At 43.0% G+C, this 22,115-nt stretch overlaps 1 long non-coding RNA gene across 1 annotated transcript in view; it reads left to right on the forward strand.

Moving 5' to 3' along the window:
* Positions 1 to 11,115: 11,115 nt before the first annotated feature.
* The window catches only part of LOC116791977, a 28,112-nt gene continuing 17,112 nt past the window's right edge, over positions 11,116 to 22,115 (forward strand). Inside the window, exon 1 of the long non-coding RNA XR_004358922.1 lies at positions 11,116 to 11,278. This is a non-coding gene — a long non-coding RNA (uncharacterized LOC116791977). The remainder of the gene's footprint in view (positions 11,279 to 22,115) is intronic.

Here is a 22,115-nt window from a genome sequence, read left to right on the forward strand (position 1 = left end):
CTTTGACCTCCTTTTTCTCATTTGTTAAATTGTGAAGAAGTACACTGCTAATGACAGCAAAATGTCCGATTCGGAAGTGCTGTGTCGGCACCAAATTAGGGGTAACTGTACCAGGTGTTCTCTTTTACTGTATAAATTAATGTACCATCTACATAACACATTTAGACAAAGATGTCATGAAAAACCAAGGCATTGAAAGCTCCTCTCTGGAAGTTTAAATATTGAACTGATATCCGGCATGTAAATGAAGACTGTTACGGGGTGTTAGTTTCAGGTGCATTTAAAATAAACATGCTGACTGGGACAATGGGTTTGAGAGTTAAAGAGCAGTCAGCTTACCAACCCATGAATTCCTGTTTCATAAAGGACTATCTCTTCCAGACTGCTGGAAAATAGTAGATTGCACAACAAAAGCCTCTTTAGATCTAGATATTATTTTAATATAGAAATCATAACTGGAGACCATTTTCACTTCCATTTCAAGCAACTGCCTTCTTTTTGCCAGCCTCATGAAATAAGTATTAAGGTAACAGTATGCCCACTATATTTAGGAACATTTGAAGCAGTATTTTGCCTCATGTCCACAAGCCAATTGCCTGTGGCTTTTGATGTTTAGAGATGGAACATTCATTGCACCCTTCCTTACAATGCATCTGTTCTGGTTCATGTGAAAATCAACATCCTTTTTTGTGTTGCTGCCTGACAGGATGCTACAATACTATTAGCATTTGCAAAGAGTTTGCTCCATCTAATAGTTCAACCCCCAGATCACAGGCTGCTCAGTTTGTGTTTCTCTATTATGTGAAAGACACAAAGAAGCTGAAGGCTGGCAAAGGCCTGTCAAATCTTGTAATGTAGCGAGCGACCCCAGAGCTTCATTCTGCTTTATATCATCCCTTGTTCCCCATCCCACCCCTTTCCTTGAATGGGCTCTGAGGTAGGTAAATGAATTCAGTGGCATGGTAGGCGGACGATTCCTTTCTGACCTTGTTCCTGTACCATTTGTTTCCAGGCTTGTTGGAGGGAAAAGGACATATCTGAACCTTTTGTTTCAAATAATTTTCTTGCAGGTTGGGGAGTTAATGCAGACCTTGTCTGAGCTCACCCAAGCGGAAAGTGTTCTGGGTACAAGTCATGACACGCTCGGTCCCTTGGAATTGCCAGATTAAAGGAGAAAGCAATGAATTGGAATTCTTCCATATTTGGCATTGCTTAAACACCTGGACACCTTTTTTTGCCCTCAGTGTGCAAGTGTTTATGTCCTCTGTCATGCCTTGAAACATCTGTCTTAAGAGCAGACAAGAAGCAAAGAATGACCTTTGAACAGCCCAGTGTTATGTGTTTTACTTGGGAAGAAGTTGAGGCTAAGGCAAGAGCTGAGTACAGCATTCACTGAACAACAGTGGGTTGCAAAAGAGTATTTCTGATCAATCTCTGAAATTGGCACAGTGTCACGTTTGTTTGTTTAGGGATTGCCATGATGTTTGGAGGGTTTTTCATATCTCCCAAGGAATGGATTCCTAAGGTCTCAAATCATAGAACCATAGAATATGCTGAGTTGGAAGGGATCCTCAAGAATCGTCAAGGTTCAACTCCTGGCCCAGTAAAAATACTGCTCTCTCCAACTCTTAAATTGTACATAGTAAGTTTGCAGTAGTTGTAGTATCTGAAGTGTTCCGTTCCATTTAACAGTCTCCACCTGCTTAGCCCAGTAGAAACCTAATGAGAGGCCTGTTTGTCATTTGAGCCCATCACTTTGTCTTGCATGGATCCTTTACTGAAGGCCTCCACAAGCCAAAGCAGCCACTGGGACAAATCTGCAAGAACATCAGGCCTCACAGTTGTTATGAAAGACAGATGTAAAGGCATGAAGGAGGATGGTCATACCCTTGTTTGCCTTAAAAAATGTAGATACCAATTATTTTATGTTGGTAGACTGTACCTTGACTGTGCAAACATAAGGGATATTATCTATCACATCTATGCCATGGGTATTAACATATTTTCTTCATGCACTTATAGAACTATATAATAATGACATGTTATGGAATAAGTAGTATTAAGCTTGAAAAGCAAACTTCCACATCTTGCACAGATTCAGGGCATCCCCAAAGCAAACTCTGCTCCTGCTTCATTTGTGATTCCTCTGTGGAATATGTTTGTATATCTCAGGTAGACAATGAGTTTATCTAACAGTTGGAATATCAAACCCTCCTAACCTGAAAGCTGTTTGCATGTGCAAACTATTTTGTAATTTAGGACTAATTACAGACTAGATGTTTCATCCAAATGGAATAGCTTCCCTGTCCCACCTCATGGATTTCTTGCTAAAACACTTTATACTTCTGCAAGATTCCAGTACTGCTGATATGTAGCTTTGTGTGAGGCCTTGCCTACTGTCTCAAGCAAGACCAGCAGAAATATTAACTGTATAAGGCCCTTTGAAAATATATATAAATAACTACAAATTTTTAAAATCCTCCACCACTAACCAGGCAGGTAATGATACCCCTATTGGTTTTGTTGTGTAGTACCTCTGCTCTCACTAGTGGTCAGAAGATTAGTTTTTATCTGGACTTTTTTCTGGAAGCTCTGATCAATTAGATCTTTTTCCAAGAAAGCATTTTTTTAAAGCTATTAAATGTTTCTTTCATGACTCAAGATTCATTATCGCTGGATACTATTGCTATAAGGAAAATAAGAGCTTTTAAAAAGTCCTTTTTCCCTCCTGTCAGTTTTTGCATAGTCCATCCCTTCAGATGGAGATGATGCATCCCTTTTCAGAAATAAAGACGATTTTCCATTGCCCAGTGCCTGAAAACTGGAATTCCACAAAGCTTATGGAAGTACAGCCAGCCATAGGTTACCTGGTGAAGGTTTTTTCCTGGATACTGCTTTGTTGCATGTTTTGGCATACATACCCTGTTTGCTTTCCCTGCCAGTACAACCTCCTTCCCCGACCTCCTCTGCCCTATGGGCATGCAAATTATGCCCAAACCAGGTGACATTCTTAGGCCTGTGAGGTGCTGAAGGTCAGATCAGATGCTTACAATAATCTGGCTTGAAAGTATATGATAAAATTGCCACTACTGCTCATGTCTCTTTTCAGTTTTGTTTCTGCTGTCTTGTTTTTATCTACAAGCATGCATCACATTTGATAAATATACCAGTATCTCATCATGTATATTATGTATGCATATCTGTGCAGGAAAAAAAATGTGCTGACTGCCTCAGAAATTGTGACTTGCTGACTGATCTGTGGATAGCCCAAAACAGAATTTGTCTAATCTAGTCTGAAAGACAAATGCCATTACGAGGTGAGTAACAGAGAAGAAACATCGGAGAGTGGTTCATGGCAAAAGTCTGGTTTTGTGTGGAAACGACGGAATATTATACCACTTGCTGAAGCTTAGAGCAACTCCCAGATCCTCAGTGAAATCAAGCTCTGTGATGAAAAGGCCTGCAGCCTGTTGGGCCAAGAGTTGGGGATTAGGAGAATATTCATGACTCCTGAGAATCAGCAGGTGAGACCTAATGCACACATTTGCCCCCCACCCCTTTCCCCAGCTCATCCTTTTGGTAAACAGTACATAAAGGCTGGGTTCCCAGAGTGAGTGAACTCAGTTCCTGATCCTCTTTTTTCCCCCCTCCATTCTTTATAAAAAAGATTGCAGTGATTTTGACACTTGTCCCAAGCAGAAGCACGGAATCTCCTTTTCATTTCTAAAAAGTAACTGTGTGGCCAAACCAGAAGTCTTGTGACGTTACTTAAGAAAGCAGAATGGTATCTTAGCATCCAAGGCGTCTTTTAGAACTTAATGAAAAGCCTTTCTGAGAGCTTAGATAAGCTGGAGAGGAATCTCTGTGACATATGTGCATTGTCTTAGAAAAGCATGGGTTGAAACCAACTGGTGGGCCTCTGCCTTTAATATACTGGGTGTTTGTCATGCCAGTTTTGGTGTGCTTGCTGGTCAGTAAACACCCAGCGTGTACAGTCCATACAGTTGGAAGCAGTTTCAGTATGTGATTGATGCAGGACACTGTTACAGACCAGAGAGCAGCAGGGGATGCTCTGTGAAAGGGAGATTCCTTGGGCAAGATGGGGAAAAATATTTTGCCAACTTTTCCCCAGTGCAGCACAAAGGCACAGTCTATAGCAGATTTCACCAATCAAACTTTTGCAAAATTGTCTCATTGTGGTGTGGGCAAAATATGAATGCTGATTCTGTCCTGATTCTGACAGATTTTACCTGCAGGAATGAAGTTTCATGTTCAGCCTGGTGGGTTAGGGATGATTGTCAGCTCTTCAGCTGAAGCCTTAGTGTTGTCATTCCTTTGAAGCCTGAAACAATGCCTACAGTAAACAGGAGACTATGCTTGATCTTCGCTATAACTCAGTGTTGTTGCATGCTTTTCTCTGCAGAAATGTGACAGTTCTGTTTGCTCTGTCCCCTGATGTAGCACAAACTTGTTTTATTGGCTTGTGACTTTCCTGTAAACGGATTGCAGCTGTAGGTCAGTGACACAGTGATTTGGCAGTCGGAGGTGTCACACTAAATGCAAGGGAAAGACGTTTAGGCTGCTGTCAGCCTCGGGTCTGTGCCATTTACCCAGGACTAGGTGCAATTGGAGTACTAATCCTCCCTGCTCAGGTGTGTGGCAAGAGCAGGAATTTTCGCAGGTTCCTCAGCCTTCCCAGGAGGGATTTCCAGCTCAAACCCTCCCGGCTGTGCTGAGGCAGGTAACTGAACAGAACTATGTTTTGGTACAAATGTACCATTCTGCCAACATTTGCTGTAACCTAATCCTTTCAGAACATCTGTCAATGAAGCCGCAGTGAACATTCTGCATTAAGGCAAAGGTAACTTTATTAGGTTTTCAGTCTTTCCAGGAAGGATGTTTACAGTATTTTAGATCTCTCATGGAATTTCAATCTGCAAGAGTTGTAGTGCCTGACTCTGACAAAACTGTTGTTACTTTGTTTCAAAGTGTCTCAGCATAAGGATACTGTTGTATCCCGGTGACAGCATCAAAACAAGACTCCAACAGTTTTCTTGCTAATCTGAATGTATATTAATAGCACTTAGTTCTGTGGCTGGAATTTGGTCCCCAACAATTGAAACTAAACTGCTGTCTGCTCAATATAGTTTTTCTAGTGACTGATGCATCTAAGTCAATAAACTGACAGACATTGCTCATTTTACTGCTTGGCAAATATTGAACTAAAGTCTTCAGCACTGTAACACTGTTGACAATTGCAGGATAAAGGCATTGTCCTCTTTTGTTACCATGAAGTGCATCTTCACGTCCAATTCTGGCATAACACACTTGGTAAACAGCAAGGGATGTTGTGCTCTGGAGTCCCAAGTGTTTGCTCTGACAATATAAACTTACTGCCTGCTCTCTGAAACCAAACATCTGTCTCTGCCATGGTTACTTCAAACTGACATTGAAACAAGCCATTCTCTTCCTGAAAACACTGGAGGGCGACAGTATGGCTGCTGTTGAAGGAGCTCCTTTCTCTTTTTGGAAACTATCTGTACCACCCTCCTTTATTTTGTTGCAGGTCTATATTGAGGAGCCCAGACTAGGTTTCAAGAGTCTAAAAGTGAAGAATAATACTTGACATAAAAAAATCGCTGTGGATTGATACAGTTAATACTAGTGCCACTGGAAAGGAAATGCTATATTGCAAGTCCACTGTCAGTTCTTTCTTTTCCATGGCACCATGTTGGAAGGGACAAAACAAAAATGCTGCTGAAAAAATTCCATCACATGCATCCTGTTACCTGAGCAGAGCACTGCTAGTTGCCTCTTCCTTGTCCTCTCCAAAACTGAACGTCCCCATGACTACCATGAAGGTCCAGGGTCATTTGTGTCCCAGCATCCATAGCTTAAATCCCTTCTGCTTTGCTAGCATCTCTGGCTCGCTTGTTTGCTAATGTGAGTCATCCCTCTGGATCTGACTGGAGTGATCCAGTTGTGTGCAATTCAGTGGGGACATGCCCCAGAAGAATGGGTGTCATTCACAATGATTTTGTTCCCTGCTACCTTTGGTCTTCGTTTACTACAGCTTTGTTATTTATTTCATATTTAGGTCAAGGATGAAGATTAAAGCAGATCTGCCCTTCCTTTGCTTCACATATTCACTTTTACCTAGTTTGTTTTGCATATGAAGTGTTTGGAATCTTTATTTAGGACAGTTTGCAAGGTATAATGGTAAAGAATGTAAATCACAATGAATCTGTTTGAAAAGTGTCTAGCTGCACATCTGCAGTTACAATATTACATATGAAACACTATCCCAAACACTGATCAGAGGTGAACCTGCATGAAAGAGAGCATTTGCAGACAGTTGGACCCTAGACTGGAGCCCACCAGCTTGCAGGGTTGGTCCCCTCCAGAGAAATATTAAAAATTAATCCACAGCTTTTTATATCCTTGATGGACACACAAATAGGTACAGCACATGCTGTTTATTGCCTTTTCAGGTTGAACTACTGGTGCTTCCTTTTCCTTTGTGTCTCAGAAAAAAACAACAGCTTCACCTTTGAGGTTAGTGCAGTCACACCCTAAAAAGAAGTCTAAGGTCACAGGAAAAGAAAGAGGTCAGCATGGATTTCACTGCCAGGTGCTGAGATGGGACAAGGCCCATGATCTACTACTCCCATTTTGCCATGTTGCAGATTTGTCTTGGGTAACTCAGAGATGAAGAGATTGGGAGATGGGATTGTAATTGTGTTCCCAGGAAAAAGGGGGAGGCAAAGCTGCACGCTTCAGGAAAATGCCATCGTAATTCTTCCTATATTGGTTCAGAGGGGCTCATTGATCATGAGGCTGAAAGCTTTTGTGGCTGATGTCAAGTGACTGCTTTTGGGGATGATTCACCTATTGTCTATAAGGTTCTTTTTACAAAAAAGCAGCTGGTGAAGCCTCTATTTCCCCTAAACAAAACTGTCTTGAACTTCCAGGGGAGAACAAGGCTTTCACTGTGCTGGACTTGACTGAAATCCCAACCGAGAGGGAGAAGTCAGACCTGTTTCTTGCTTTTGCAAAAGCAAGCACTTTTTTTTTTCCCTTTTTCACCCATAACTATGAAGTGGACAAAGAAAGTTAGCAACCATCAGCTCTGTGAGAGAGATGAGCCTGTCCGTCCCATAGAGCTGCAATATTTTTGTGTCCACTTGCAAACGTGGATGACAGAAGTGGCTCCTGTTCTGGCCAAGCCAGCCAAAGCTGTGTGCAGCAGAAGCTGATTTCCCAACTGCTACCCAGTTCTAGTGTCTGGGTTTTTCACATGTTTAAAGTTCGTTTTTATACAATAAACTCAGCTCATGTGATTTTTGCTTTTAGATTACATACATCCATATGCCCTCTGTGCTAGGAATGGGACTTGCAACTAACTTGCAGGTCCTGTCTTCCCTTCTGAAGGAAGCAGTTCCCAGAAAGACTCAGCCAGAGCCTGCAGGCTATTTAGGTGAAGGAATCAGAGGGAGAAAGGACAGTCTGGTGCTTCAGTAAAGACAATAGTGAGTTCCTGTGAGCAGGGGAATGGCAGCCTTCTGATGAACAAGTTGGGCTCTGTGTGAGGCACCATCTTCCAGCTTCCCTTCCAGCAGGAGCTCACCAGGCCAAACACGGCCAGCAGCAGCCCTCCTCCCTGCTAAGGCTTTGGAGTAGGACATACCCCACGGTAACAAAATGCCATTCCTGTACAGATTGTTATTTAAAGGTTTGGTGTGTGGATGCCTTAGAAACTGCCTATTTGTGTATGATAGCCTGGGAGTACCCATATGGACTAGTGCCAGTGCATTAGCTCTGGTCCTTCAGAAACTGTTGTCTTCAGATGTATTCTTCAAAATAATCCAAAACTCTATCTTAACCATAAAAAGGCCCATTTTTATTCAAGAAAATATTTGAGAACTGGACTTTTAATAAATCTGACATGGAGTTCCCAAGTAAAGAGGCTCCGGAGATTCTCAGCATTTTCATTCTATATTCAACAGCAACAAAGAAATCATCTGGAATCAGCCAACAAGCAGAAGAAATTTTATCACAAACAGTTATATGTTGGTAATTGTTCTTTCAGCCACTGATAATCAGAAATGTATAATGACAAGGAACCAAGCAGTCTTTAAGTAGCCTACATCAACTCCACCTCAGACAAAGTGGAAATGGGCGTTAAGCCATATTCAGAATGTATAGTAAGCATTCAGCTTGGAACTGTTGGCCCCACTAGTTTTTACCTGCACAGTTAATTTTAGGATGAAAAGGATTCTTCAATAAGACCTAGAAATCCCTGAATAAGACCTTTTTGCTATCAAAAATGTTAATTCATTAACCTCCAAAATGTATAGTTTTCCCAGAATTTGTCAGGTTCATTGGGCCTGATAATTTTAGAATAAATGCTAATGTGAAAATTGTTTTCTGTTTTAAAAACAAAGGCTTCAGTGTGATCTGAACTAAGTATTTCCTGGAGTTTACCAACACCTGATCCTAGACATTATCAGAAACACTGCTCAAACTCAGCAAAGTAAAACTATAACTCCTTTCCAACAGCCAGGGAGAAACAGCTTTGCATGGAGCAGAGGAGCTGCCTTGGGCAGACAGACCTGCAGAGAGAAGAGAATGGGCATGGTATGCCACACTGCACACTCACATAGGGCTATTCTGGACTCAACAAAGCCCTGGAAGAAACTATTGTGTTTTAATTGTGCAAACCCACGTGGCTGACAAGAAATACAAGGGTGGCTTTTTCGCTTGTTAGAATTCTAAAAGTAGTGCTTTCATATATCCTTTTCTCTGGAAATGCCTCATGGTTGAAATATGCTGTCTGAAATCCCCTGTTTCCAGGCCCTTCTGGAAATAGCTTTCCTGTATATAAGGCTTAATTTACAGTCAAGAGACAAAAGGATCCCCTAGAAATCACATCATGTTAGAAAATAGAGGACTGATGGGGTGTGCAAAGTCTAACTCAAAAACCTTTTGGGAGAACTATGGCATAAATTCCCAAGTGTTTGTGTATTTCCTTTTCTTTTCAGTAATTTTGCCAGTATTCTGGTTTTCAGGTTCCACAGAATGTCATTCCTGTTAGTTGTTTTGCTCAACCAACACGGGGACAGTGCTGTGAAGTTTGCCTGCAATTACTCTAATGAGAAACAAGGCCAGAATTAACTCAGAAAAGATTGTCCCAGTCAAAGACCCACATGCAAAACCGAGGGCTTTATGTGATAATGAAGACAACAGGGTTAACCAGCTGGCAATATAACTTTTCAAGTAAACATTTTCAAGATAACACATGCTGATTTCATTTATAATAAGCTGAAAACAGACCTGTTAGGTCTAAGATACACCCAAAGTGAAGTGTTTACTTGGTCAAAAGGAGAGAGATCCTGCGATATAACGCACACCAATCTGGTATCTTTCTGTCAACATTAATCTTGGATTTTCAAGGTTGCTTGATACTGCTTGGGTGGAGGTCCTCTGACTTAAACGAAACTTTTCTTGCTATTTGTTTCCACTGACACCGGAAATCGAGGAGTTTAGCAATTCTTGGCATGAAATATTTGAGCCAGACCCAGCTTTTGTGCTTTTTCTTGTTTGATTTTTTGTTTTTACAAAGCCATTTTCCAGTGCAAGATAAATATTCCATAAAGAAAAGTATCCCTTCATCTAAGATTTCTTCCTTATTTTCTTGTAGCAAATTGTCTTGTGGAATTTAGAGACGTCAGGGAGCAAATAAAAATTCATTACCTTTTTGTAAGCAGTTTGCTACAGGTGTTTCAATTCCTACTGCTTGGTGTTTCTAGGTGGTAAGACCAGAATGGGTCTCTGTGATCACCTGCACCAAACTTCTAAATTCTGCTGGGCTAAAAGAGACCTGCGATAAACATCGAGGCCTGATGTAACAATCCTCTGTAATGGATCTTGTCACCAGATAAGTTTTCTAAGTTTGTTTCAGTCAATGACCATTACCACCTTATTTTGACTAAGTTTGTGCTATAGTTTCCAGCTCTGAGATCTCATTCTGCCCTTTAATCTGCTGAATTAGGTGTTGTCTTGAATTGTATTTGTTTTGTGTTAATTATGACTGGATGTTGAACTTAGAGGGTAGTTATTCTGTTCCCTACTGCCCTAAGCCCAGGTATTGCAGCTGGTTTCTAAGCAGACACTCCCAGCTTCCACCAGGATACTTTGTGCTGTTGCATTTCAACGCTCAGAGTGTTCGGTGCCTGCAGAGATGGTGCCCTGCTTTGCTGATGGAAACTGAGAGTGCCTGAATGAGCCAAAGAAATCAGCTCAGCAATCCTGGATGCTGCTCCTTTACTACCTGACTCCTGGCCCAAGCTCCTGGTCTGAAACTGGATCATGATTTTACATCTGTGTGGCCATATCCAGCTGGTTGCCATCCCTTGTGGGATAGGCCTTGCAGTGAGCATTCCCGAAGGCTGATGAGGTCTTTGGTGCAGCCAAAAAAGTCCTTGCTTAGAGCTAATGATTCCCTGAAGTCTCAAACTGGTCATCTGAGGATGACTGGCAGGTGCACCCCTTTCATCTTTGACTTCTTCAACACAGTTTGCAGGGTCTGGCAGAACTTTAAATCACTTTGCTTTTCATTTGGCATTAGCACACTTGAAGTAGGGAACTTTATGCCTGGAAACAGTTGGTAGGAGTCTGAAAGTAGAAAATATTAAATCCAGGCATGGAGAGCTTTTAAAAGAGCAGGAATTTCATGGAAATAAAACAGTCTAGTCCATTAAGTTCCTCTCATGGACTTTTATGAGGACAATTATTAATACTGTTGAAAATTATACTTGTGAAACGTGTTAATGGGAGCTGTGCTGGCTGCTGCCAGAAAAACTGCAACCTTTACAGCTCATTTGGAGACAGAAATATTCGGCAAAGTAACCTACAGGGTGCAAAGGTTCGCGTGGTGCTGGCTTAGACTAACTTAACATATGCCCTCTGTAGCCATGGTATTGTCCAAAACCTAATGCCCATAATGAAAGAGAGAAAAATTGGACCCCAAGTGGCAAGGATTGTAAGCCCTTGGAATTCTCCTAATCAGAGATATTCAGCTTTTTTTAGTTTATAATGTTTAGTCAAATAGCAACAATGATTTTTCTTCTTTTTTCCAACTCAGCTGCACGGTGTGTTGGAGGGGGTCTCGATGGCCTGTGACCTTGCCTTTATCTGTCAGTCTGTCACCACTGGTCTTCAAAGTGCAGCTTAAAGGATCTGAGGCTTCTGTGTGGCCTTGATGTGATCTGCTTTCCTGGTAAAGTTTTTTCATTAGCGGGTGCTTTTTTAAGCTGGTTGGAACTTGCTTTGCTTGCTCTGTGGGATGTTACTGGCTCAGGAGCTCTCCTGACCCCCACAACCAGGTTTAATAACCCTGCATGGCCTGTGTTTGCAAGCTTTGTGTATATGGTGGATGCTGTTTCTCTGTGGTGGATGCTGCTTCCTGCCTCACTGAGTAGGCTCTTTCTTTTCTCCTCCTGCCTCCAAAATCTCCATCAAAGGCTCTCAAAAGAGGAAATATTTTTTTAAGTACAGTTGGTTAGATACAGTGACTGAGCAACAAGCCCATCCATCTGCACAGTGCTTACCCAGCTAATAAGGGTACTGCCTTTCCCTCCAGCCTGGATCCTTATTGCTGCTGTGTCAGCCATACGTTTCTTTTCCCCTGAATCTTAGAAGAGAGGACATACCTAACAAAAGAGCAGTCATGCTGCACCAGACCACTGGTCTGGGTAGCTCAGTATCCTCTTTCCAACTTTTGCCAGCAGCACATGCCTAGGGTAGAGTGAAAAACAGGACAAGTGTGCATGATACTCCAGTGTGGTCTGCCAGCAACTCGTGGTTAGGAGCTTTTTGAGCCAGGGCTGTTGTCTATGTATTCAATATAACTTAATGGAGATTTTCTTCTATGTCCAGAGGCTTTTTACTAGCAGAATTTTAACCACTCTCCTGTCCTTTGTACTTAACAAAGGACAAAAAATATTCTGGGGATATGTGGTTTGCTTACGTGATCCCTACATTTGAGTGACTTTTTGTGGACACCTGGAAGCAATTACTGGTAATGCTAAAAGACCTGTCTCTGTCAGCAAATGAAAACTCTTTATACATCCATGGCTGGAGCAAAGGAGTTAGGTGCTCCTGTGCAAAATGATTGGAAGGGCTGAGTGTGAAAAAACTTTGTTGTAGCTGTGGCTGGGACTGGGAGACACTGACCTTCCACTGGCAGGTGGGACTGGCTGGTTCCTCTCAGGGGAACCACACTGTCCCTACAGCACGTTCTTGCAAAGATACTTTCTCAGTGCAGCACAAAGACAGCAAGAATTGATCAACTGGTGTCCCTTCTCAGCAGCTTCCCCAGGCATTAGGCTTCAGCTTCTTTGCCTAAATTGCATTTGGTCTCAGCCAGTCGGGGACCCTGTGGAGCTCTTCTGGAGAAGTCCAGACTGGTTACTGTGCATTGGTGTGGGGACATGCAGCCCCCACCTGTAAAAGAGTAGGCCAGGACCCCCTTTACTGCAGAGCTGGCTATCAACACACAGCAGCTCTTTTCCCCCAATTCCAGAAGAAGAGTCTGACAAACAATAACTCTAAATTGAAGGGATGGGAAAGACTCCAACAAAATGTTTGGTTTGCTTTAGCATGGTCTGTGTAAGGGGCAGGCCAGAGCAATTACCAGCATGCACAAGATGCCTGCTATGCTGCTTGGAGTGTGTTTCTTTCCTACATGTCAATACAAACCTAGAGCCATTTTTCAGAGTTTGCCAATGGCTATAATTGAAAAGGCATGAATTGCCCTCAAGAGATTCCCCACTGCTCTGCATTATTATCTGCTGGATGGCAGCTCTATAGGCCATGTATCATTTTTTTCAAATAACCAGTTAATTACTAAATAAAACAACCTAGCTTTCAAGCTGATTAGCCTAGATTAATGACCAGCAGCATGTTTCACTCTCCTCAACAATTTATCATGGAAAAGAACTATGTCTTTAATGATTTAGGTACCTGGTCTATTGAGGCTTGCTCCAATCTGTACAGCCTCCAATTTGATTTAATTGCTCTTCTTAGTTTGTGACCTGGAAAAAACCAAGTGACAGCTCCCATTAGTGAAGCCCAGCTTGCAACTTGCTTGCAGTGTTACAAAGGCTCACTGGGTGTCTTTCTCTGCTGACTTCATTAAGAAGATATATAGAGGTCAAGTGTCACTTTGACACAGAACAAGTACCATGCCGTTCATCAGCTGAAACAGGTTGAATCAACCTGTGTATTTTATTTAGGTTTATATTCATTCTTTTTTCCTCTTACTGTTTTTAAAAGATGCTTGTAGAAGCTCCTTGTTTTGTTTAAGCTAAGATTGAATTTACAGACTGGCCTTAAAGGCATTAATTGCAGTTCATTTATTGTCACTTTGGCATGAAAACTTTGGCTTTGCACTCCTCTACAGTTATTCAATAAAAGATCTTTTGTTATAAGGGCTTATTCAGGGCCCTTGAGTTTGCTTCCTAATTAATATTAGACTTCCTCGCAGTTGTGGTCTGGAGTACAAATGCTCACTTCCCAAGGATGTTGCTGCAAAGGCGCATTGAATGTGTCTTTAAGTGCATCCTGAATTACTGACTTATTATTGGGCAAATCCCAGAAGTCTTCACTTAGCCAAAACTCCCACTTAAGACAATGGGCCCATGGGAATTGTCTCATCATTAACCAAGCTCCAGCAGTTGTCTGGCACTAAGTGAACTGAGTCATGGTCACTGCCCCTGAGAGTTTACCATCTACATTAGAGACAAAGACTAAACAAGACTGAGAAGATAATGAGGCAGCATGAGCTGGAACTGGACTCTGGGACCTGGAGTTGCACTTTGCTCTTGAAGTATTTATGAAGAGGCAGAGCAGCCACTGCTAATGCCACTGGTCACTGTAGTGCTGTGAAAGGCAGATTTTGCTGTGAGCTGTTGCTAACATGCTCTTTCATTGTGCTTTCCAGAAAAAAGGCCAAAATAGATTAAATCCTTTCTATGTCCTCTCTTTCTAGGGAGATTTGTGGCCCTCTTGGACTGGGGGCTGCTGTCTGCTGAAGGGAGTTGCTTTGCACTGTCCTCTTCTGGGATTTTCCAATCTGAGGACAAGTTACTATCTGGCTGACACTCTCTAAAGTTTTAAATCCCTGAGGTTAAATTGCCTGGTGGCAAGGTCTGAATGAGCCCATCACGGTCACTTGGATAAAAGTTGGTGTGGTACCAGACAGCCCCTCGCTGCAGCTCCCTGATACTGGCCATGCAAGTCACCAGGAGGTGACCTGGGGAAAGCTCTCTTGCAAGGAACAGACATGGCCACTGTGTCAGTAACACTGGGTCAGGAATACATCCTGCTCATATCAAGACTGACTCAGTGGTGCTGGTCACCCATGAGGGCCAAGAGGAGAAACCTGGAGGAAGAAGAGACACCGATGGGCTGGTGAGGTGGAGAAGGGTTTGGAGAGAGCAGGAGATGTGGTTTGTGCCTAAAGAAAGGCAAAAGAGAGAAGTGTTGAAGTCTTTTCACAGATAAATTGTTGCCTTAGTGGGAGGGGTAAGCAGGCTCACAAGGAAGCCACAAAACCCAAGTCCCCTTTTTTTTATGAGGAGCAAAGCAGGCCTAGGAAGGGAAAGCTGTGACTTCCTGACATACTCACAGGGAGCTCAGACAAATCCATGAGTTTGGTTTCTTCCTTTCCACAGACAACTGGTGTTGGTAATCCTTTTTGCAAGAAAGTAGTGTCTCAGGGAAAGGTGGATGGGATTGATTGGTACCAGTGTGAGCATCATCATCGGTGTCCCAGACCTGTGACCAGTGTGCTGTAAAAATTTCTGCCAAGCCTCCTAGAAAGCTCTAGAGCTCCAGAGATCCTTTGATCTACCCTCAGTATAAGCCTTATTACTGCTGTTTGCCCTCAATGCTGTCCTGAGTGAACACTGAGCTCTCATATTACCATTGCTGAAGAAGGGACTCCTGCCTCTACAAAAAAATCCCTTGCAAAGAAATGCAAAATCAATTAATTTCATATAGTCCTTGCCGCTACTCTCGAAGAAAGTATGATACTAGGTACTAAGGACAGCAAGGGAAACCAGGGTCTGTGCTGCAGAATAATTCCCTGCAGGCAGCCTTGGAGCTGCTTTTGTGCCATGGATAGGTGCAGGCATGTATCTCCCTATCCTGTGGCTGAACAACCCTAAGTAAGGAATTTAATATAATTGAGCAACTGAGGGTTGCTGCTTTATTTGCCAAGGGTGTACAGGAAATATCAGCAAAATGTGATCAAGTTTCCAAGTTTTTCATCATTCTTCATTCCTGCAGATAGAAACCCATATGTTCCTATGGTGCAACCCAGTGCAGAAAGGCATACACCTGTTCCCACAGACAGTCCTTGTGGGTGTAGGAATCTCTCAAGCACTTCTCATTCCCCAGGGCTGCGCAGCAGGACAGAGGACCTAGACAGGAGATGCTGGTGTTGTTCACAGAGTACAACCACTCATGGCTGTGTCTGATGCGGGTCTGCGTTAATCACTTTGCAACGGTCACAAAGCTTCATCCCCCTGACCCCTTCCACCACCCAATCCCTCCCACTGCTTGAGCTATTTGATCAGAGTATGAACCCAGCTGGGAGTGAACGTGGGCAGGTGTAAAGCCCTTTTATAATCCTCTGGGCATGCACCTGGGCTCCTATGGTTGAACGTGTGCCTCAGATCTTCCTTTCGGGACGTAAGAGCTGCTTCTCTGCTCAGCAAGCTGCTGTTTTATGCATGCTTTTGGGGTTTTCCTAAAGCAGCCTAAAAATCTCCTAATCCTCCCTTTCTGCCTCATATTTTCTGCTGGCTGCACTTTTGAGCCCTTGTGCACATTTTTGTTACAAGAGAAGGTGGGTGTTTGTTTTTGCAGTGAACATAGCTGCTGCCAGCTGACAGAGGAGATGCGTGACAGAGCCAGTGCTGGTCCCAGCTGCTGGAGTCTGCACCATTTGGGTGTTTGGACTGACATAAGGGATACATGAGGGCAACAAGTCAGCCAGAGTCACCTCTGTTGCCTGCAAGCATCTATCAGTGCTGAGCAGTACAGACCTCTCAAGGGAGAAAGAGGAGAAGGGGAGGTCTCTCCCGTTTCAGACCCTCTCCTGTTACTAATGGGGACAGGTCACAGCCATGGGAATAAGGCACGAGGCATTGATTCATTGAGCTTTTTCTTGTAATGCTGTAGATCTTCATTAATGTTCCCAGTTGTGCTTTCTGCTGTTCCCGGTGGGGCCACTTAATGACATAAAGAGCTTAACAAGGAGAAGCTGTGGTCACAGCTCAGAAGGGTCTGGTTTACTGCTGCCAAGGGTTGTGCTGTTTATCACATGCAGCATCAGCCTCTAAATATTTCTTACCATTGGGACTGAGAGAATCACTTTGCAGAAAAGGTTATCCAGTAAATCTGACAGGGCAGAAACAGGGACCAAGAAGGGAACATCTCTTATGACTGTACTGGTCTCTAAAAGTTTTTGGCAGGTGTCTGGAGGGAGCTATTTTCTGTTATGAACTGTGATTGTGTATTGGTCATGGATAAGAGATCTTACGAGCCATGCAGTGGGGGGTTCCATTGCTGTGTTCTCCTACCTGTTCCACTCTCTCTCCTTGAGGAATCCTAGAGCTCCAGGCAAGAAGCTTGCTGATGCTGGGCCCAGTGCTATGGAACTGGAAAAGCCCATGGACCTGGGAAGGGTGGGTGAGCAAGCAGAGGGAGGAATCTTGAGTATCTGTGAGAGAAAGGAACCACAGAGAAGAGAAAGCACCTCTGCATGGTGTTCCTAGTCAAACTATCAGGTGTGAATATATTGCAATTTATCTTTTCTACTTGTTGAAGCCATTCCACCGTACATATTATTGGCAAGCATACTTGAAAGGCAACTGTACAAATATGACTTAGAAGTAGACTTCCCCTTATTTATCTGAACTGACTTAGCTCCTTCCTTCCCAGGACTTAAATGCATTTGCTAAACATTAATATTTCTAATGGCATTTCAGCTGGACAAGTTTGCTCTGCAGCTGGAGTTTGGACAGGCAGACTAGCCCCAAGCAGGTTATGATAGTTCCAGAAATCTTTACTTTAGTGGGAGAAAGTCATGTATAAAGCCACAGCTCAGCTATGCACTTTAGGGTCTTTCCTCCAGATGTCCATCCAAAGCCCTCTCTAGCAGAACTTATTGAGCCTCCCCCTTTACTCAGGATACCTTCACTAGGATACTGGTGTGCAGAAGGACAAATCTGCAGTCAGGGTAGCCATGAGGTGCTGAACACTGTCACACCCAGCTACAAGCCGAGTTTTCATCTTGGTGTGAATTGATGCTCAGCATTTAGTGCAGAGCAGGTGTTAATGGAAGGTCATCTAAGGCTTCTCTGCAGCATAATTATGGGGCTATTTCAAGCTTTCTCATTTAGTTTTAATGCAGATCAATGTCGTAAATTGTCAAAATTCATGAAGTGAGAGTGTCTGCAGTGCTGCTGGATCACCTACTTTCCAAAACTGCTTCTTGCATATTAAATTTAGAAATTCATCACCTGAGACCCAACCTTCCAAGTGTATGGAATGCTTTCCAAAGCATCTGAAAGCATTACCAGAGCCTACGGGTTGGATCATGCCACCAGCATAAAAAGCATGCAGATTGGGTTGCTGCTGGCTCTGCAAGGGGTAATCCTGCGTGGGCTGGTTTCCCCAAATGACACTGTTTCTCATGTTTGTTCCCATTAGTCATCCAGACACTGCTCACAGGCTCACATCTCTGTATGCACAAACATTGTGCTCATCCAGTTTGGGGTATAACTAAATCCTCATTAATTTCTACCTCACATACAGCAGATTTAGAGTGATTTAAAGGCTAGATTGTTTTAGATTGGCTAGATTGGTTTTAATATCCTCTGCAGGATCAAGCTCTCATTTCAATGAGTCCCACTTTCCTCCTCCAGCTCATGCTCTCTAGCAGCTTTCTTTGCTCTTCTTGCCTTAAAGGCACTTCGTTTAATTTCAGGAACTTTCTTTGAAGGGAAATTGGTGATTACTGATTCAATGAAAACTGGAATTCTGATTTATGCTTTTTATCCTAGTTTTCAGGTATGGCATCAGATAATTTTGTGCCCTTGGATTTGCTGTGAGTCTAATAGCACCAGAAAAGCTATCCCTGCCTGCAAGCTCCCCACAGCAGCGTGCTGGTGATTTAAGTTGTTGACAGATGTGTGTGTTGCAGCCACTACATGCCCTCACTCTGCTGCATCCCTTTTGTGCTGGGCTTCCTCCAATCACTCTCTTTCCACTCAGGTTGCTCTGCTCTTGTTCCTTAAATAATTTTTATCACAAAGAACAGAAGTAAGTCGAAGGGGAATTGTTTTTAAAATCAGGACTAACCCATAGACTTTAGTCTATGGTGCAGCTAAAACAGGCATCCCCTTTGCTGGGGAAACCATAACTTTTCCGTGTTGGTGTTGCTATAGAGATGGTGTCCGATCTCTCTCTGTTAATATTGCCCTTTTGGAAGGGCCCTGAATAGGCACTGAGGTAGGTAAATTTATGCAGTGACACCGAGCGGGTGATTTTATTCTGACAAATTCCTGCAACGTTTGTTTCCAGGCTTGTCTGAGGGCCGGGACACAGTGTTGGGCTTTTTGTCCCACGTGCTGCCCTCGCGGGGACGGAGTTAATGGAAGCCTTGTTCGGAGCCGCTGGGGCAGAAATTTTTTTGCTGAGGGAGACAAAAGCTGAACAGGCCACCTCAGAGGTTGCTTTGGGAAGGCTGTCTCTTGTGGGCTCTCAAAGGAAGCAGGAGATAACACTTGGCCCAGGAGACTCCTGGAGTATTTTCAAGAACCCTCCTCTCTGCCCCACCACCTTGTGCTTGCACATCTGCCTCCTGCTGTATCTTTTCTAGGGTGGTGGGGAGGGGTTTTCTCCAGAAAACACTAATTAGAGTTGGTTTTTCACAGCCTGGCAAGAGAATAATTGCCAGCATTGTGAGACATAGCCCAGAGATGCTGTCGGAGCGGGATGGCTGTGTTGGGTCTAGTGGCAGAAAGCAGCAAGAGGAAAGGGCATAACAAGGGTACCTGACCGTGGGGCTGTGCTGGCTGGTCCCAGCACAGCAGGGCTGTCTGGGTCCCCATCTCTGCTCAGTTGTGACTGTACTAGCAAATACAACTAGAAGTTGAGCAGGGACTGAAAAAGCACTGTCTAGGCTGCCAGCACCAAAGCTGCATGTCAGCTGCATGTCAGCTGCGTGTGTGGTTTGGTTTGAGGATCTGGGTATTTGAGTGTTCTCTGGGTACTCCTGTGTTCTCAGAATGGCTGCAGCTCCTGGTGTCACTTGGTTATGGCAGACCATCAGCTGCATTTTGTGGAAATAATTTCATGGGTCCAAGAAACATTGCACACCATGAAGGCTCCGAGGTGCCCACTGAAGGCAGCCTGGGATCACATCCTGCAGAGGCAGGATCTCCACTGACCTCCTTCTAACCAGAATAACCTTGAGGCCCAGCTTCAGCATCGTGTCACCCTTGGGCTGGGAGCACACTAAAAGCAAGTTATTTAATGCTCCAGCAACTGAATAATCCTTGAGGATAGAGGCACACCATCCTGGGGAAGACCTCTGATACAGGACTGGGTAAAGCACTTAAATCTGAAGTCAGACTGCTAGTGCTCCTTGGCTGCTGCTCTGCTCTCTGGGGACAGCTCTGGAGAGCTGGCTGCTGCTCAGCTCTCTGCATTTCAGCAAAAGGGAAATGCATTCAGCATAAATTTTATCAAAGAGCACATGATCCTTAGAACTGAGCAATGCTTTATCATTATAAATATGATCTTTCGATTCTACAAATTTATAAAGAAGGAAATGATATCTAATGAATAAATTATTGAATTTAGTCTGTTTCTGCTCTTTAAGTGTCCTAGTTTTTCAGATGTACCTTGTAATTTTATGGAGTTATTTGAAGAGACTGTTTTATGGTGAGTGCAATGTGAAATAACTGTTTTTGCTATGTTTTTCTAAGTTCTGCTGTGTAGCCATACAGTTGGTCATATCACTGTTCTTCTTACTGGAACTGAGTGCCTCTTGTAGTACAAATAACCAGATCAATTCAACTGGATATTGGCATTTTTAATGCAATATATTTGGATATTATATCAGTTGCAGTATTGATGCAGAGATTATTAATCAAAGGCAGTCTGTGGGCTCCGATCAATAGAATGCTCCAGGCGCTGGGGTTTTTGTTTTGTTTTGCTTTTTTTCTGAGAGTAACTTTTTTTTCCTCCATCGTTAAGCTTTTCTCCCATGCAAAGCTGCCATTTCAGAGCTGCTTTTTTACAGAGATTGGTACTAGTTCTTCAGAGAGATCAGCATGAACCTAGTTCAGTTCACACAGAAAATCAGGGTTAGCTCCATAGGACACTTAGGGTGCTCAGATGTTGGCTGTAGTGTATGAAATGCTTTGAGGCATGCCGGGAAGAACAGCACTGGAGGGGTAAAACATGGCTCTCATTAGGATGGTTGTTGTGTGGAGCAAGCAAGACCCTTTCTAGTGATATAAATTTCATAGAACCAAACTGGAAAACAGAAAAGAGGAATGACTGCTTATATATTTGCAGTGGCTGCCGATACAGAGCAGGGAACAAAGCCATCCTAAGTGTCAGCTAATCTCTGCTTTGGACTACACATCTTGTCAGCTGGATGGAAGTTTGGCAAACACTTGTGTCTGTGCCATGTAGTCACGTGAGTTGTACCATTGAGCTCAGGGAGGCGTCTCACGTGCAGAGGCTTTTGCAGATCAGAGACCCTAATCCAAGGAATTTTGTTGGGGTTACTGAGGACTTCCCCTGAGCCCTATGTTACATGCCTACCTTAGTGGGCAAGCAGGGTTTCTTCTACCTTGAGCCCTACTGAGAGTTGAGAAGACTGCTGGTTTACTTGCTCATTTTGTTTTAATGAAGAGGTTCATTCTCTCCAAACACACATTTGCCCTCTCCAAACACACACCTGCCATTTGCCCTCCTGAGCCTGGTGGCCCACAGAGGACTGCAGGGCCCTGTTTCTACTTGCACAATGTAGAATTCCTCTGTAATGCAAACCGAGCGGGATTACAGCTCCAAACCCGGATCATTTACAACCATGCAGCTGAGCAAGAAACCACTCTAGGTAGCACAGAGCAGCATTTCCTGTAATTAATCCCCAAAGCCATATAGCACTCTATGAAGAAAGTCTGGCTGGATGGCTTGGGGATACTGTGCTTTAGGGATGACACACACCTTTCTACAGCCTCAGAGGTTTAAAAAAAAAAAAAAAAGGAAAAAAACCCTCCTAATATAATACTGCCATTTAAGAGAAATCAGAACTGAAAAGCAGCTGTCAAACTTTAATTTCCTGGCTAATGAATGACCATGAATCCATTCTTTAATGATTCTTGACCCTAGAAACAAAATGTATTAGCACTCTCAGATTTTGCACAGTAGTGCTAAATGGGGCATGTAATGTACTAATTTAGTGCCTCTTTAGCATAATCACAACCTACATGCACAGCCACATTTCCTTGGCAGGCAGCTTTCACAAGACCTGCAAAGAACTTACGTAGGACATTTCACCCTATTACTCATTTCACTGATGCCTGAGAATCAATATATGTGATTTTTTTCCCCTGTCCTGTCTTTCTCCACAAAAAAGCATAAAATCATCTATTGATCTTCATGGGGTGATTAAAATACCAAGAATTCTTTGCTTTTCTCTACCTGCCATGGGGAGACATATCTAGTTTTACTGTGTGTTTAATTTGTGCATCTAAAAGCCAGGAAAAATGTTGAGTCTGAGTATAAATCCTACTTTCCAGGAGAAATACAGGGTCAATCTGAATAAACTGCACTGACCAAAGGTTATATTTTAAAATAAAACAATAAATAAAATTTATTTTAAAATAAAATTTAAAAAATTTTAAGATCATCCTAAAAATATATTTTTAGCAATGGCTTAGTTTGGCTCTCCCATTCAGAAAGAAAGTAGTCTGACAAGTGAAAGCACTAATCCTGATGACCACCAGCTTCCTTTTTTTGGCTTC

Source organism: Chiroxiphia lanceolata, chromosome 10 (genome assembly GCF_009829145.1).
Source record: "Chiroxiphia lanceolata isolate bChiLan1 chromosome 10, bChiLan1.pri, whole genome shotgun sequence".
Taxonomy (NCBI): Eukaryota; Metazoa; Chordata; class Aves; order Passeriformes; family Pipridae; genus Chiroxiphia; species Chiroxiphia lanceolata.